This window comes from Sciurus carolinensis, chromosome 3 (genome assembly GCF_902686445.1).
Source record: "Sciurus carolinensis chromosome 3, mSciCar1.2, whole genome shotgun sequence".
Classification (NCBI taxonomy): Eukaryota; Metazoa; Chordata; class Mammalia; order Rodentia; family Sciuridae; genus Sciurus; species Sciurus carolinensis.
Window position 1 is genome coordinate 10,279,560 of NC_062215.1, and position 19,101 is coordinate 10,298,660.

Sequence of the window (19,101 nt, forward strand, 5' to 3'; positions counted from 1 at the left end):
ACTGGTAGGCTTCCTCAGGGTTGAAGGTGCTTTTGAAAGATGCCCTGGCAGGCCCCAGGCCTCTGGGCTCCTATAAAAGTTAATAATGCAATGGGCTCCTGAATCTTCAAAGGGTTTCTCTACCACCCTTTCCAGTGAATCTAGCTCACCAAGACCTCCAAATGATTTCCCACTTCTTACCCATCCAGTTCAAAGACACAAAATTACCCATAAGGTTGACCAGTGGGACAGTCTGCAAAACATCCATGTGATCCAGAAACTCTTCAGATTTTGTCCTAATCTCTGAAAGAAAATTAATTAAGGCAGGGGCAAGACTATAAATAGTTACTGTTTTCTATCTCATACAAATTCAAACTCTTTCCAGTTTTCCCTCCTAAGAAGGATGGAAAAAATGAATTAAATAAGTCAGTGGTCACGTACCATGTACTTGAGGCCATGTTAATCTACGCTAGCAAGGACAGCATATCTGACACACAGAAGCAACAGGGGCTACTATTGGATCAAGTTCATATTTCTGCTTTCAATCTTTAGGATCTGTCTACTTTGGGAGGCCCCAGACTGGTGAATTATATGGCAATATGAAGAACATCATCCTTCTTGCATATTTTAAGTCTTTTGAGGTGGTATGAATTCTTCATGTTCTCCCTTGAAATAAAGGACTATTATTTTTCATTTAGATATATAAATGCTCACTGATTTGGTGGATAGTTCTGAGTTTTTATATACACAAAGATTCTTGTAACCAAAACCACAGATGCAATACAGAACAGTTCCAGCACCCCAAAGAACTTCCTGTGCTGTCCCTTTTTTTCAAAACCTCCCTACACATAATGCACACACACATTCATGCACACGTGTATACACACACACACACACACACACACACACACACACACACATTCAATGCCTAAGCCCTGGCAACCACTGATCTATTCTCTCTCTTACCATTTCCAGAATACCATATAATCATACCCATGTAACTTGAGATTAGATTCTTTCACTTAATATAACACATTAGAAATTAAAATAAGTTGTGGATATCAATCTTTTTAATTGCTGGCTCATTTTCTGCTGTGAAGATATATCACAGTTCATCTGTTCATATACTAAAGAATGTTTGGGTTGTTTCTAATTTGAGGAAACTATAAATAAAACTGTTATAAATATCTATGTGCTAGTTCTTATGTGAATATATGCTTTATATTTTTAGGGTAATGTATTCATTGTCTATTGGTATATAACAAATTATCCCCCACCCCACCCCCCAAAAAAACTTAGCAACTTAAAACAATACATATTGGTTATCCCGTTGTTTCTTTGAGTCAGGAGTATAGACGTGGGGTAGCTGGATCCTCCACTAGGGAATCTCTCATAGGATGCAGTCAAGGTGCTACCTGGTCTAGGGAAGGATCCAAGTCTAAGATCCAAGGGTGGTGAGTAGGGTATACTCAATGCAGGCTTTGGGAGTAAAAGTTCTCAGTTCTTGCTTGGCTGTTGGCCTGTGCCTGTCTTATTTCCCTGTCTTAGTTCCCTGTCCTGTGGCAAGTTGCTTCATGTGAGCTGAGGAGACAATAAAGAAAATCTGCAAGAAAGATGGAAGTCACAATCCTTTATAAGATAATCACGGAAGTATCATCCATCATCTCTTCCACATTCTATAATTTAGAATTAAACCACTAGGCTCAGCTTACTTTCAAGGGGTGGGGATTACCCAAGGGTGAATACAAAAAGAGAAGACTCATAGGGGCCATCTTAGATATCTACCTCTATCACAGGTTAATATCCATGAAAATTGGGTTACTTCTGCAGGTCCAAGGACATTTGGGGGATTCCAGACCTTCAACCTTCACATGCATCAGACCAGGTATAACTCATCCAAGTCTTAGGGTCCCAGTTTTTAAAATTACTACACCCTACCCACAACATCTAGAATGGGTTTTAAAAGAGTCTCATTAAACACTCACTGCTTTTCCATCCCCATGGTTCCTGGGACCACTTAGTCCCTGTGCATTTTCTGACACCAGCTTTCATAGGTCAGGTTCCCTAGGAAATAGACCCTTAGATTCTGAGTTCTACATTCAGCATGCTCATTGGGGAGTGTTCCTGGGAGTGAGGAAAGCAGACTAGGAGAAGGAGGGGTTTAACTGTCATGCCTCAACCAAACCAGTAGGAACTTGGAGGTCTCCTTCGAGTGATTCCCAGTCTCTCTTCACAAACCCTGCAGATGAGTGAACATTATGTAGAGGACTGGAATTGAAGGGCATGAAGTTGGGGCTGTACACTGTGTGTCAAGGACAATATGTCCAATATCTTAGCTAATATGGTCCAAAGATTAATGGTAAAAGCACTAAAATAAAATTTCTTTGAATCCAGTGTTTTGCTACAACTGGCTGGTTTTAGAACTCAGAAAAGTTCCCTAATCTCTCTATATTTCTGCTTTTTTTCATCATGGAAATGAGGACAATAATTTTGGCCCCTTAAGATTCATATGAGAATTATGCATGGTCATCAATATTAATAGCAGGGGATCCTTACATGGAAGATATTCAATACGTGTCAACTATTATTACCAAAACCATTGGACACAGGTAGAGGATATAAAATAGTAAGAAAGAATCCTTGCAATTTATGAAGAAAAATTAAATATTATATAAAATAATTAAATGGTCAATAAAGATAATTCAGGCATCAGTGATATGAACCCAAAAAGGTAAAAGGGATTCAAGTGGTCAGGATTTCAGAAGAGTGACATTTGGTCATTTAAATGGAAAAATAAATAGGAAATAAAGATTCCTTCATTACATACTATAAGTCATTCAGCAAAAGTCACCCCAGAAGACCACAGAGGGCAGATAATGTTGATTACATTTAAATTTATGTTCCAGGTACTATTATAAGTAGTTTCATATACTACCTTACAAGAGAAGAGACTGGGTGGTAAGTAAAGCGATTGAATTAAAATGAGTGTTGTCTATAAAGTAACTATGAACTTGGTGAGAGTCCTCTGTGACCTTGGTTGCCTTCAGTGCAGGGAGAGCTGAGACTTAATTAGTAAATGAGGCAGAGAAAAAGCCATGTACTGATTTTCATTTCCACATATGCTCAAAAGTTAGTAGAAGAGAAAGAAAGAAAAAGAAAAGGAATGACGGCCCTCTAACGGTGAGCCAGACGGAGCAGTCTTACTCTGTAGAGCGACAGTCATGGCACAGAGTGGGCAGACAGCCATGATAAAAACTCAACAATTCCTGGGCACGGAAAAAATGTTGTGAAAATCTCTTAAAGGGAAAATGCATACCCAGCCACTGAAGAAGATGGAAACAAAACATAAATAGATTCAGAAGTACGAGACTTCGATGGCTGAAGTTTAGGAAATGTGGAAAATAAGGAAATGGGATGAAATAAGAACTGAATCTAATTATCCTTTTTAATTTATCCACATACAGAAATTAGATGTTGGTGGACTCCCAGAGAAAGTTCAGATTCCCACAAATGATTCAGAGCTGGATTTTAAGCAGCAGCAGATAAAAAAAAAAAAAAAAAAAAAAAAAAAAAGGAGCCATGTAGCTATTTTGGTGTTCATGGCTAAGGGATGCTTCGGGGCTGGAAAGCGGTCCAGTTCTTGAACCACTTTAAAATAAATAGTAGAAAATGTCTTTACCAACTTGCCCAAACCTGTGGATATTATTTCAAAATTCCTTAAATAGTCCTCCATAAAATCTCTTGTGAAAGCTTAATGTGATGCTCTTAATAGCATTAGTTATTTTTTGTTAAAATGCCCATAGACTCTGACTGCCTGTGAAATCCAAAGACTTAGAATGGGTTATACTTTCAGTAAAATCAAGAAAATCACGACTTTAAGAAGAAGTTGGCTTTTTTTGCCTCCAAAATTCATGTGTATGAATTTGAATGCGTTGAAACTTGAGGAACATTGATAATTCTGCATATAGGAAGATAGGAAAATGATCTTGCTGTTTTGACTATTTGCCATTGCTAAACAGATAAACATGGAAATTCGCCTAGCATATACACTTGCTCACCTGACAGAACCTGAATGAGATTATTTACAGAAGAGAGTTCCTATAAAAGAAAAAAAAAAAAAAAGCAAACAACCTTCGACTTAACACACATCAATGCAGAAAAGAAAATGAAATTTTTTCCAAGTGTATGACCAAATGAAAGCACTAAGGACACTGAGCTAGCTGTTAAAGAAGTTGTTTTAATATGATTTCAAAGGAGATTTGAAGAGGCCCAAGCCGTGACCCTACATCTTGAATGGCAGGATCTGCTAGTAAATTGGATTCACAGCCCTGGTAAGATATCTGCTGTCAGAGCACATTGGAATTAGGCTACTGTTCTCTCTTCCATCTTGAGGAACGTGGGGAAAGTGAATGTTATTCCACAAAGCCCTGGAGAAATGCCCGTATCTTTAAGGAACCATCTTCAGGCACTCTTCCCCAAGATGTGAGAAATTGCCGTGGGTGGCTCTTCTCCCCTTCTTTATCCCACTCTGAATGGACACATTGGGAAATGATCGAAGACACACCATGAACTCGCTTCTGACATTGGTCTCTCTGCATCAGTCCTTTGAACAGCAGCCTCAGCAGCGGTAAACGGGTTGTCTCTGTCATTGTGCATGTATGTTACGTGACATTGATCTATGGGAACCAGATGAGAAGGCAGATGGATGATCACAACAGGAGGTACTTCTTGGAAACAATGACTTCATAAAGAATATGTGAGAGAAATATTGCAAACAGGACAACAAAATTTTCACTTCTGAAAGATGATGTCAATCAGCCTTAATTGGATCAAGACTCAGATTTCTGATGTTTCAATGAATGGAACATGTCTTACTACGAGTGGTAGACATGCTTTAAACATAGTAAAACATCCCTTTGGAAAAACCCCCATGCCAGTTTGAGACTTAAAGGTTCAGAATATCTCCAAGTTCCGCTTTCCCAGTGGGACATAAAACAGCCATCTTAGTATTTCACGTCAACCTAGCTCCTTAAAAACATTGGCACATTAACTTAGACTGAGAAGAAATTAAAAACAATATCCAAATGTAAGACTACGGGGTATGACCTAGAAACATCAGATCAGAAGCATAAAGACAGATCTCCAGCTGTGAAATCAATCTTTCTTTAAATGCAAAATTAACATTTTACTTCACCTGGTTTCTTTTAGTTACCAAGTTCACTCAGCCTTATGGAAATTTTGATTCAATATTTAATAGATACCCAATTCATTTATATTAACTCTCAAGTGTTTTTCTGAATTCCAGCACAGCAACAGATGACTCCCTATAAGACAAATGTCATTCATTATTATAGTTATGGAGTCTTGTTAATGATGGACAATAAAGATTTAACATACAGCTACATTTTTTCCACCCCCATCCATCAACTACCCATTTTCCAACTTGCTTTGTATGAGCAAAGACATGTGAAGTGTGGATCTCAGTTGAAATTGAACATATTTTCCCTTCCAAACACTGGTCCTCTGCCAAACTCAGAAGAAAGTGCATCTTATTCTTCTGCTGGAGTCTCCAAAGGCAGCCACAAGATTATAGTTCTGAATGTAGACAGAATGGAGTACATAGTGTTCACTTTCTTGTTCTCTTTGTAATTGCTGCAACAGGAACAGTTATCAGTGGAAAGTAGTTGGACAGTCGAATGACAGTAATCATAAGAGTGTAAACAAATCAAGAAAGGCAGGAGGGTGGGTGGGGAATAAGAGAGGAGGTTGTGGATACTTTCTTTCAGGGGGTTCCTGCATTCTTGAACGCGGTTGTCTTGAAAATAAGTGGATGATCGGGTCATCAAAGGTGAAAGCTTAAAAGATTGGGAGGGTCTCAAAAAAATGCATCAGGTCTCAAACTGAAAAAATGATGGAGGTAATATCTAGCAAAAAATTTAGATAAGAGAGAAAGATAAATAAGACTAAAGAGAGCTATCTCAACCCCAAATTTACATGATTTTCATTTCACCAACAGTTTTGCCATCTTTCTTCCATGAAGTGTTGAAATGAGAGTTATGGTTCAAATACGAGGTATCCTCCCAAAGCTCATGTATAAGAGTGCAAGAATTTTCAGAGGCAAAATGATTAGATTACAAGAGGTATGACTAAATCAGTGGATCAATCCACTGGTATGGATTAACTGAGTGGTAACTGTGGGCAGGTAGGGTGTGGCTGGAGGAAGTAGGTCACTCAGGTGTAAGTGTTTGTATCTTGTCCCTGGTGAGAAAAGATCTTTCTCTCTCTCTCTCCCTCTCTCTCTCTCTCTCTTTCCTGGTTGCCATGTCCTGAGCTGTTTTTCTCCTCCATGCCCTTCTGCCATGATGTTCTGCCTCACCTCAAGCCTAGAGCTATGGAGTCAATCAACTATGGATGGGACCTCTGAAACCAGGAGCCAGAATAAACTTTTTCTGCTCTACATTGTTCTTGTCAAGTCTTTTGGTCACAGTGACAATAAAACTAACTACAACCATGAACATCATTTCTTCATCACTGAATAAATTATTTAATTCCAAAGAACATTGGCTCTTAGTATTAAAATCAATAGGAACATACTAGTTCCTTGAGTATCAAAATGATTTTTGCTAAAATGAGAGATCACATATTTTTTTTTAATTTCCACATAGCTACCAAAGAAACATGTGGATGATTATGAAAGAAACAGGAGTATCCAACAAAAGTGATAAGCAAAACTTTTGCAGAAGAGTGCAAGGAAATCCTGAGACCTCAGCACACATCATTTTCAAATTCTATCTTACTCTGTGATTGTCTGTCCTTTTTAAAGATCTCATGGCTGTCTGCTAAAGAATAACAATAACAACAGGGTTCATAGACTTTCTAAATACTCCAAAATTACATTTCAACGAAGAAACCATCAAGAGAGAAAAAGCAACAAAGAGAATGGAAGAAAACATTTACAAACCAGAGATCAGATATCCCATACGTAGATATAGACATAATCCATTTTATGAGAAAGATAAAAAAAATGGCCAACAGATATATAGAAAAAGGCAGACCAGATCACCCAAATAATCTAATTGACAATGATAATATCAGTCACTACAAGAGAAAAAAATACTGAAAATATCTGTTAATTCAATTTTATAGCGTAGCTTAATATGAACAATTGCAATCATTTTATTAAAATGAACTTGTCTTTTTCCTGAAAAAAGAAATGCAGACCAAAACCATGATGAGATGTCATCTCCTACCTGTCAAGATGACTCTCATCCATAAAACAAAAGACTCTCAGTGCTGCCAAGGATGAATAAAACATAGGACTCTTGCACACGCCGGATGGAAACACAAATGGTACAGCTGTTACGGAAAAACACATGAAGGGTCCTCAAAAACATCAAAATGGCACTACCAGATGATCCGGCAATGCCACTGCTGGCATTTTATTTCAAAAGGAATTGAAATAAAATCTAAGTAGAACTCCTGTTTTCACTGAAGCACTATTCGCAATTTGCTGGTAAATGGATGGAGTTGGAGAATACCATGCTAAGTGAAATAAGCCAAACCCCAAAAAACCAAAGACCAAAAGTTTTCTCTGATATGTGGATGCTAATTCACAATAAGAAAGGGGCTGCTAGGGAAGAAGAGTTACTTTAAATTAGGGAGAGGAGAGTGAAGGGAGGGGAAGGGGTATGGGGGTAGGAAGGATAGTAGACTTCATGACCTCATGTACATGTATGACCATGTGACTGATGTGATCCTGCAATATGTACAATCAGAAAAACGAGAGATTACACTCCATTTATGCATGAGGTATCAAAATGCATAAATGCATTCTATTGTCTATTTTATTAGAACAAATAAATTTTTTTTAAATTGTGAAAAGACCTAAATGTCCATTAAGGGACAAGTGGATAAAGAAAACATGGTGCATGCATGCAACAGACTACTATTTAGTCATAGGAGAAGTAAGAAGATTCTGCAATGTGACACAGCTGAACTTTAATGACATACCAAGCGAAATTAACTAGTCACAGAAAATATTGCATGATTTTCACTTCTATGAAGGAACTTAAAACACTCAAATTCACAGATTCAAAGATTGATCAAACAGTTTCCTGGAACTGAGGGAAGATGAAAATGTCTCAATAATCAATAAGCATGAAGTTTCAGTCATACAAGATGAATAAGCTCTTAAGATCTGCTCTACAACATGGAACCTGTATCAATAGCAATGTATTGTAGACTTAAAATTTATTAAGAGGGTAGATCCCATGCCAAGTGTTCCTATTATGGTCAAATAAGATTTATATTTTATTTTGATGAAAATGGGATATTATAGTCAGTAGCCTACATCTAAAACTCCATGCAACTAAATAAAAATTTTAAAGCGTACTATAACCAAAGGGCTTAAAGCTCCTTAAAACATAAAGGGAAATGGTACAGAAGCAAAGCCAGCTGAGAATCTAAATAGAGATCACTACCTTTAAAGATAGCAAAAAAAGCGGGGGGTGGGGGAAGACAGCTGATTTAAGCATAACCAAAGACTAATCCTTGTAAGTGCTTCTGTCTTGTGGCCGAGCAAAATGAAGTGAACCCATGGAATTGTCAGGACTTTGTGATCAGAGTAGCCTCTTTGCTCTTGGGCAGCAGATTGCCTGACGTTACTCCTCTTCACTCCCTGAGTCTGACTGAAGCCATGTTCCTGCTCAGATGAAGCACAGATTTGGCCTATATGGCATTGTGAAATGTGCTCAGGACATCAAAAACTCAAACTTAAGAGCACGGAACCTTCTAGAATAGCCAATGCTTTCACCTGTCTCTAGTTAAACCTTTCCTAAATATCCAAAGTGGGTTTTAGTCTTCTGGTGCCTTCAGGTCACACTGTTGGGATGTTGTCTCTGGGTCTCTCCGCATCGGATGGCTGGTGGGTATCGTGGTATCAGTTGGTCTGTATCCTTCATTACCTTCTTCCTCAAAAATGCCTCTTGCAATACATATGGTGCAAAATAATCCAAAAATTACAGAATGAGGAGAGATAAGCAAGGCTTCAGAGGATAAAAGAGCAGATTGTCATGTTTTAGTAAGCAAGGGAATTTTTTTCTGACAGCATATGTATTTGAGTTTTAATTAAAATAAAAATCAATCATTGGGATTCATGAAGGTCTTCTGATTTTTCTATAATTATATATATATATATGTGTGTGTATATATATATATATATATATATATAGTGTTATATAGTAATGCTAAAGTAATGTCAGTGTAAACTAATGTTATATAGTACTTCTACCTCGTAGTACCACTGTTTTGATGGTTCTTATTATGGAAGCGCTATAATTCTTAAACCATAGCACCTCACTTTTAGATATTTATGCTTTATAACATTAACTGAAAAAGTATCTGATATCAATAGCAGCTCACTCTATTTGCATCTTTCTCTCTGTCTTCATCTCTCTCTCCCCACCACTCATCTTTTCCCTCTTTCTTCGCGTACCAATGCGACTTGCAGAAAGTGACTTTTTCCTGTATTTTAATCTTTAAAGACTTTATGCATTCCTGTGATGAGTTTGCATTTAATAACACCTGGTTATCCCTGATACCCTCCTTAGCCTCTTCATACTGCTCGCTGCAGGATGATTTATCTAGATAACATTAATTAAATCATTAATAGACACTCAGAGTCAAGGCACTGAAGAGACAGAAATGATAAAATTTAACCAGACACTTCATGGTTTTTATAGGTGGTTTGACAGAGTCCCATGAGGACCCATCCTGACCCTCACATTCACATCACGTGTGTCCCTTCTGCCCACAATGTGATGTGCACACTCTCAAGTTATGGTACCTTGTGCATGTGAGGTGTAGTGACAAGAAATGAAATTCAGAGTCGAGATGATTTTGAATCCTGATTCTGTTCCTTTCTTTTACCTAGGGTATGTATTGACTTTAAAGGAAGTCATCGGAATGTCATTGTACCTGATCATATCCGATGTTCAATTATACAAAAGTCTTTTCTATCTCAAGAAATACTCCATGGCTTCTGACCTCCATAGCTTTGCACATGTGGACCTCCTGCCTCCAACACCCTTCTACTCACGCATGCCTGGTCCTTGTAACTCACTGCACAAGATGAGGACTAGATGTCACTCCCACCCAAATGCTCCTTTAGTCCTACAGATTGGCTTCAGCACCCTCTCCGTATGCTCTCGTGGCCACTACGAATTCTTCATCATGGCAGGTTAAGTGACTTTTGCCTTCTTGGTGCCTAGCACAATGCCTACCTTAAAGGGATGCTCAAAACTCGTTGGCTTATTGAGTCTAAATCTAATTGCCACAGCGTTAAATAGATTCATGTGTTTCTAATCTCTGTATGTTTTATATTTAATGTGAAAGGAAGAAACTGATTATCACACGAATTCAACTTTTTTCACAGAACAATAACGTAAGGGCTACGTCATTACACACTAAAAAAAGGTTCCAGTGGATAGTCTTCCATTTCAGTTGTCCCTGTTCTTGGCTCCATTCCAAAATGAAACTGGGAACTTTTTTTTAAAAAAATGAATTTTTGGACTACATCCCAGACCTACAAAATCAACATGTCTAGCGCTTAGACACCAAAGTTGATATTATTTTAAAAGATCCTGTGTGTATTCTTAGAGAACTTCTACAGCCTCAATCACTGGACCATTAACTGGGAACCTCTTCTATTTGAGACATGTTTGGACATACAGCCTCAGAAAGAAACATGCTTTAAAATATGCAATATACAAAGTGAAAGAGTCAAAATCAGAAAGATCTACCAAAATGGTAGCAAGGAAGGTGAAAATAAGAAACAGACATCTTTTTGATGGTGAAACATAAACCTCAATATTTTCATTGAGGTCTTATTTACATGAATGAAGTGAGAAAACTCTCAGAGGTATCTTGACAGGAAGCAATACTACGGTATGCTGCAAGCTATGTGAATATTTTGATGCTAGGTTTACTTCAACTGACAAGAGCAATGGAGGAGAGCATAAAATACAGGACTTATTTCATTACTTTATATAAAAAAGCAAGATTATGGGCATGTTAGGGCTTGCTTCCTGTTCCCCAATTGATATTCACCAAAATCACTATAAACAAATTCATCCTCAAAAAATTTTTCAAGAAAAACAATGGAAACTTCACTCACACAGAGAGTCACTCTTCCAAATTACTCACAGGATATTCATTTCAGTGTAAGAGGCAGTGAATCATCAGAAGGCCAGCACCTTCTGCTCTGAGGCTTACTACAATTGTACTTGCTCTCAGTTCTCGTTATTACAAAACACTAACATTATTTAGGTCTGTACTAACACTCGAAGCCATTTCTGAACCTTTCCTCAGCAGTCAGTCCCATCCATGGCTAAGTGATTTGTTTTGAAAACAAGGGTGGTTTATTTACTGAGCAGTATAAATCTACACTGCTTTTCTACATTTACATTGTGAATTTCATCCAAAGGTAACATGCAGTGACTGTACCTCTTCAGCTTGATGGAAAGAAGATGGGAGGATCGGTCTAGACATTTCAGTCAAAAAACAGCTAAGTGTTTTTCTGACCTTATTTTATCCAGTTCACAGTGTTTGCAGGTTATCAGTTTGACTAAGAAATTAGCTGATAAGATATGGGGATGCCGATCATGAATCAACCAAGCCAACTCCCCAGATGAGAACCTGCTTACATTGGTAACCTCAGGTTGCCATTGTGAAAGGCCATCAAATGGGTGGCTTGAAAACAGGCATATACTTTCTCAGAGCTCTGAAGGCTGGGAGACTGAGATCAGGGAGTCAGCACGGTTGGGATCTGGTGAGGGCCCTCTTCCTCGCTTGCAGACAGCCATCTTCTTGCTGGATCCTCACCATCTTCATGCTGTGGAGGGAGATGGGAAGAGAAAGCAAGGACTTTGCTCTCTCTTCTTATAAGGATGCTAATCTCATCATGAAGGTCCCATCCCCATGACCTCGTTTAACCTTAATTATCTTCCAAAGTCCCCATCTCCTAACACCTTTGCCTTGGGGGTTGAGGATTCAACCATGAATTTTGGGGTAACACAAACATTGAGTCCATAACACTTCTATACGTCACCAAGGCCACTGGATTTTAGGCTATTGGGGAGACAGACCTGGGCTCCTAAGAGTAGGAAGTTAGGTGAGGATTTATATTTAACAGCTTTAGACAAGTCAAGCCACATTTTTGAGGAATGGGGACGACTCTGTTTGTTTGACAGATGCCAAACAAAATGATGTATCTAACAGATTTTTTAATAGGATTCTCCCTGCCTTGTCTATCTAATTATTGTATAGAGAAATCAAACTCAGAGTGATCAAGTTAGAGGTAGAAAAATACAACTTTTCTTGTCATTTTTAATAACAGAAAGAAAAGGTGGCTAGCAACCAGCAGAGAATACTAGATGAAAGCAAGGCCTTCCAAAGAACATGGATAATAAATACCAGGAATTTCATATAATCCTTGAACAAGTTATTAAGCAAAGATTAAGAATGCTTTAGTGGTTAATAAGCGCCCTGAAGCAAGAAATGGGTAACTGTACGAGACAAAGAAGACTAACACAATAGATTCCAAAAATCTAAAAGAAAATATCAGTTGTGGCCTAAACAGTTTCTGTAATGTTCAACAAAGGAAAGCATGGGACCAGATAGACTCTTAGTCAAGTTCTATCAGATCTTTAAAGAAGAACCAGTAACAGTCTTCTTCAAATTATTCCATGAAAGAGAAACGGAGAAAACATTCCAACACTTATTCTTTGAAGCCAGTATAATCCTGATATCAAAACCAGATGAAGACACATTGAGGAAAGAAAACTACAAGGCAACATCTCTGGTGAACATATATGCAATAATTCTCTCTAAAATATTAGCCAACTGCATTCCAAAACACATTATGAAGATAATATACCATGTTCAAGTACGTTTCATTCCAGGGTTGCAAAGTTGGTTCAATATACGCAAATCAATAAATGTTATTCACCACATAAATAGAATTCTAAGAGTCATATGATAGTCTCAATAGATGCAGATAAGACTGTTGATAAAATCTGGCACTCATTTATGTTTAAAATGCTGGAAAAACTAAGAATAGAAGGAACTTATAAAGATTATATATGACAAACCAAATATGACAAACCAACATCATACTGAACTGAGAAAAACTGAAAGCATCTCCTCTAAAACCAGGAACAAGACAAGGATACCCACTGTCACCTATTCAATACAGTTCCTATTCAATACAGTTCTTGAAACTCTAGTCAGAGAAGGAAATTAATGGGATACAAATAAGAAAAGAAGAGGTCAAATTATCTCTGTTTGCTAATAACAAGATCCTGTATCTAGAAGACCCCAAAACTCCCTCAGCAGACTTCTAGATCTGATAAACAAATTCTGTAAAGTAGCATGATACAAAATCACCACACACGGATTAATAGCTTTTCTATACTCCAATAATGAAATTCCTGAAAAAGAAATCAGGAAAAATATCAAGTTCACAATAACCTAAAAAAAAAAATTTTTTTTTGAAATAAATCTAATCAAGGAAGTGAAAGACCTCCACAAAGAAAATTTCAGAACATGGAAGAAAGAAACTGAAGATCTTCTGATGGAAGGACCTCCCATATTCTTGGAGAGGCAAAATTAACATTGTCAAAATGGCCATATTACCAAAAGCATTGAACAGATTCAATGCAATCCCCAACAAAATATCAAGGACACTCTTCACGGAACTAGAAAAAACAGTACTAAAATTCATTTGGAAAAATAAAATACCCAGAATAGCCAATACAATCCTGAGCAAGAAGAGTGATACTGGAGGCATGGTGCTACTGGATCTCAAATTATACCACAGAGTTATAGTAATAAGACAGAATGGCATTGGCATAAAAACCAACATGAAGACCAATGGGATAGACTAGAAAACAGAGAGACAAACCCACATAGGTACTTGACAAAGGTGCCAAAAATAAATGTTGGAGAAAAGATAGCCTTTTAAAGAAATGGTGCTGGTAAAACTGGATATTCATACGTAGAAGAATGAAACTAGAACCCTATTTCTGTACAAAAATCAAATTGAAGGGGATCAAATGCCTGGGAATTAGACAAGAAATTTTGCAACTGCTAGAAGAAAACATATAGTCAACATTGCACCTTCTTTGCACAGGCACCAAATTCCTTAACAAGATCCTAAAGCTCAAGAAATAAAACTGAGAAACAGTAAGTGGGATGGCATTAAATTAAATAAGCTTCTGGACAGTAAAGGAAATGATTAATGGCACAAAGAGAGCCTACAGAATGGGAGAAAACCTTTGCCAGTTATTCATCTGACAGGGGACTAATATCTATATTATATAAAGAACTCAAAAAACTTAACCAAAAGAACAAATAATCCAATCAATAAATTGGCAAAAGAACCAAATAGACACTTCTCAAAAGAGGAAATACAAATTGCCAGCAAATATATGAAAAAATATTCAACATCTCTAGGAAACAAGAAAATGTCAATAAAAACTACATTAAAATCTCATCTCACTCGAGTTAGAATGAAAATCATTAAGAATACAAATAATAATAAATGATAGTGAGGATATAGGGGAAAAGGTAGGCTCATAGATTGTTTACAGGACTACAAATTAGTACAACTACTTTGGAAAGGAGTATGAAGATATCTCAAAAGACTACAACTGCAACCACCATAAGACCCAGCTATTCCTCTCCTGTTGTTTATTCTAAAAACTAAAATCAGGGGACCGTATAGAGGGAAAAGAGAGGTGGGAGGGGTGGTGGGGAAGGAAAAAATAACGGAATGAATCAAACATCATTACTCTATGTAAATGTATGAATATGCAAATGGTATGCTGTTACTCCATGTACAAACAGAAACAACATGTATCCCATTTGTTTACAATAAAAATAAATTAAAAAAACAAAACAAAACAAAAACTAAAATCAGTATAATGTAGTGATACAGTCACTCCAATGTTTATAGCAGTGTAATCCACAATAGTCAAGTTATGGAAAAAGTCCAGGTGCTCATCAACAGATGAATAAAAACATATGGTTTGTATACACAATGGAGTTCTACTCAGCCATGAAAAAGAATGAAATTATGGATGGAACTGGAGAACACCATGGTAAATGAAATAAGCCAGACTCAGAAAGTGAAGGATGGAAAGTTTTCTCTTATATGCAAAAACCAGAGTAAGATAAAGTTTTAAGAAAGGGGGGAGGAATCCCAAGAAAATAGAAGGGAGATCAATGACAGAGAGGATAGCTAGGAAGGGAGGAGGGATGGGAAAGGGAGGAACTGTGGAATGAAATTGACAAAATTATGCTATGTATATATATGAAATCACCACTGTGGATTTCGCTTTTATGCATACCTCAAAAACACCAAGTTAAACAAAAATCTATAAATAAATAGCAGGAAGACCAGTAGAGTAGGAATAGGGGAATAGGGAGAGGGGGAGGGGGAGGGAAAAGGAAGCACTGGGGACTGAATGGAGCAAATTACCTTTCATGCAAGTCTGATTCAAAAATGAACTCCACTAGTATGTCTAATAAAATGCACTAATAAAAAACATTTAAAAAGAATCATCACTGACGTTTTAGTGATTGGAAACAAAAAAACTCAAATCAGAAATCAATTTTAATACTAGAACTTTCCAGAGAACATTCAGATTATATCTCAAATCTAAACTCATATATGAAACTATATATTTCCCATTACAGACTCTACAGTTTGCTGTACTCAAGACATTCTCTTTCATCTTTAAGTCCACATAGATTTCTTACACGAGAATAGCTAAATCTGCTGAAACCCTCCTATTAGATTCAATGTTCTGGAACCCAGAATTAACCAAGCAAGCAGATGACCTTCCTTATAAGTGTTATATATATATTTTTTTAACCCAAACATTTACAATTACCAAAAATAAAAAAGTTAACAGTAATGATTAAGGTGAGAAAAAATGCTAATAATTCTAATAGAAAAAAAATTAGAAACAGTAGTGCTGATGATTCAGAAGCAACAGGTGCCAATGGCCTGTGACAGAGGTGTCTGGAATTCTGCTATGCAGACCAGTAGCTGTATGGAAATAGAATCGAGCCAGGGTTATCAGATATTTTCAGGGCTCGATAGCCTCAGTGCCCAGGAGTGCTCCAAGGCACCTCTGGGTCAAAAGAAACACCTAACAATTCCATGCTTTGAATAGATAGGTCCAAATGACTTAGAAGCAGTCATCTACATCACATCTAACAAATATTGTTGTTACTTGAGAAAAATTAAAATATCCCAAGGCAACCCCAGAAGTTTGCCACAGTACCCCAGAGTGTCTCAGCACACGGACTGGGAACCACAGGCACTTTATTGGGGTTAACTCAGGCTCCTGAACCATGTTGGAATTCTGACTCCACCGATCATTAAATATGTCACTTGTGCAAATTGTGTAACTTGTAGTTCACCTTTACATAGTTTGGTTTGCTCAAATTGGATTATTACAAATCAGATTTGATAATATCACTTACCTCATAGAGTTGTTAGGATGAGGCTTCGGTTAAAAAAATCTACGTAAAAATTTTTCTTATGTACAAATTTGTAAAATCAATGTAAAAAATCTAAGAAAATCTATGTTCATTATTATTGAGCACAGTATATCATACAAAAATCCCTTTCTCAGGCTTCCGGTAGGTCTGGACATCATCCGTCTTAGAGAGATACGTGTGTGTAGGTGTGAGGATACCCTTTCCCCACTCCCTCATTTGGGACAGGTTGGAGTATGAAGTTCTGAAGAGTCTTAGGGAGAGATTCCTCCCCAGGATACACCATAGGCAGAAGTAGGTCTTCCATGTCATCCTTCCTTAAAACAAAATCCTTGTTTTAATTAAAGGCTTAGTCATGCAACTCGTTGCAGTTTCCAAGAAAATAATGTCTCTATATCTTTAGTGTCCAATGAAATACAAAAAGAAATGCAAGAAGTGAGCCAAGCTTTTGATTGTGGACATGAAGACTTTCCAAGCCACTCAAGGGACTGGTATTCCACTCCTGCACATTTATCAACAGGAAAAGGTAGTGAGATTATGGATAACTTCCAAAAGAGAAAACTGCTGAAAAAGGAAAACCACACATGTAGTGAGCTTTTTACAGGCCTATATCTAGTTCACTACACGTATTTTGTTCTGCTGAGCCATTCCACTGGTTTTTAGTTGAAGGATATGATTTTTACAGGAGGATACAAAGCATGTAAATTCAAGTGTGGTCATTGTCCAGCTCAGTTTTAATACACACATCAGCTTTTTGACAATTTTATGGTGATGTTAGGTATGTATTTCTAGCTATTACTGTTTTACAATTATTATCGTCTTAAGCTTTGGCAACTGGTTCATAAACCTCTTCATAGTAAGAACTTATAACATTTGTGACAACTTCAGCATCCCTATTATCCACCATGGTGGATCACACTACTTGTTACCAAGTTTCCCTGTGAGGAAAACAGGTTTCCTGCATTATGGATTTTGGGGTAGTCTGTGTGGCCTGATTTGGTCAATGGCACGTGGATGAATAGGAGGCACACCACACATAGGCTGAACTTGAAGTACACGCTCATCTACACCATCTACACCACTTAAGCTATCAACTCTCCAGAGAATAATCCTTCCATTGCTTCTCTCCGTCTCTGTATTCTAATCCACCCTGGAAAAAATCCACACATGCCTTTCTATCTGTGGTGTCTATTCTAGTTACTGTCACTGTATAACATCCCTCCTAAGCATAGTCATTTAAAACAAAGTCCATTGTATTACGTATTATATTCTTCAGATCAGAGTCGGGTAGGGCTCAGTTAGGTGCCTTCTCAGCCTTGTCAAGTTTATTGATTGAAAACAAGATAGAAAGCCAGCCCAGATGCAAGAGGAGGGGAATTATACCCAAGCTTTTCATGGAAGGACGAGGAGATCGCATCTTAAAAATGTATCAAGAGTGGAAAATATTGCTGCAACCATCTCTAAAAATATATCATCTGCCACAAAGCCATTCTAGAACTCCCAAAAGAGGATAAATGGCTTCAGTGAATTTGAATGATAATACTATATTCACAATCTCATAATCACATCATATTTAGTATATGTGCAAATTATTCTACTCATATTTTACTTAGAAGCTCACTTCCCAATGAAATTTAAGCAAGGCAAGGTGTTCAAGAGTTAACAAAATCAGCAGAATTCCTTTATTTTCTAGGGGTAGGGAAACAGGAGCCCACAAATGCACTGGTTTTCAGATCAGTATACCTGAATTAGAGTAAGTAGACTTGAATCCAAATTTTAAAAGTCAAAGAAAACATTCTGCAGGTACCATTACTTCTAGGTTTCATCTCATATGAGAATCAATTGTGGGGTTCAATAATAGTGAGCATACTTTCTTGTAGACCTGCATGTATTTCCTTACATTTGTAACTGTTACCTAGACGTCAGATGACACCAGACAATTCCACACACTCCATTTTATTTAGTGCTCAAGTTCTTCGATCAGCTATGGTTAAAATAGGGCATGTGATGACACAGTTCATCAATAGGAAAGATTAAAAAAAAAAACCACCTTTGTTCCCCCAATCCTAGCGTATGGTCCACAGAGAAAAAAAGATAAGCCAGAGGAAGAAGCAGACAAGGTTACCTAAGTAACCCTGAGGAAAGTGGCAGAGTTCTCTGCAATAACAGAACAGGTAGCAACAGAAACAGTAGCTGCCAGAGGAGAGATTATCTCACTAAAGTACAAAGAGAGAATTTGGATCAAGGTGTTACACAGTCAAAACAGGGTCGCATATTGATAAACCAGCCAGGCCATAAGGCTGTGCCAATCTGGTCTGCTCCAACAGTGAAAGATTATGCATACTGCACACCCTCATCAACACAGAGTAGAATAAACGATGCTCTAATACTTGTCAATCTGCCTGAAAAAAAATATATTTAATCTTATCTGTAGTCACTTGGTTGTTAATGATGATGTGAACCTTGTATATTTATTAATCACCTGGATCTCTGTTTTTTACAGGTATACTTCATTCTTCCTTGTGCTCCAGTAGATTGGTTCTCAAACTCCTCATA

The 19,101-nt window shown here is 37.4% G+C and overlaps 1 long non-coding RNA gene across 2 annotated transcripts in view; it reads right to left on the reverse strand.

Annotated features, from left to right (window-relative positions):
* Positions 1-4,238: 4,238 nt before the first annotated feature.
* LOC124980713 (uncharacterized) overlaps positions 4,239-19,101 on the reverse strand; it is a 97,788-nt gene continuing 82,925 nt past the window's right edge. For both annotated transcript variants that reach the window (XR_007107856.1, XR_007107855.1), the window contains exons 4-5: positions 7,230-7,335; positions 4,239-5,631 (exon numbers count right to left, since the gene is read on the reverse strand). This is a non-coding gene — a long non-coding RNA (uncharacterized LOC124980713). The remainder of the gene's footprint in view (positions 5,632-7,229; positions 7,336-19,101) is intronic.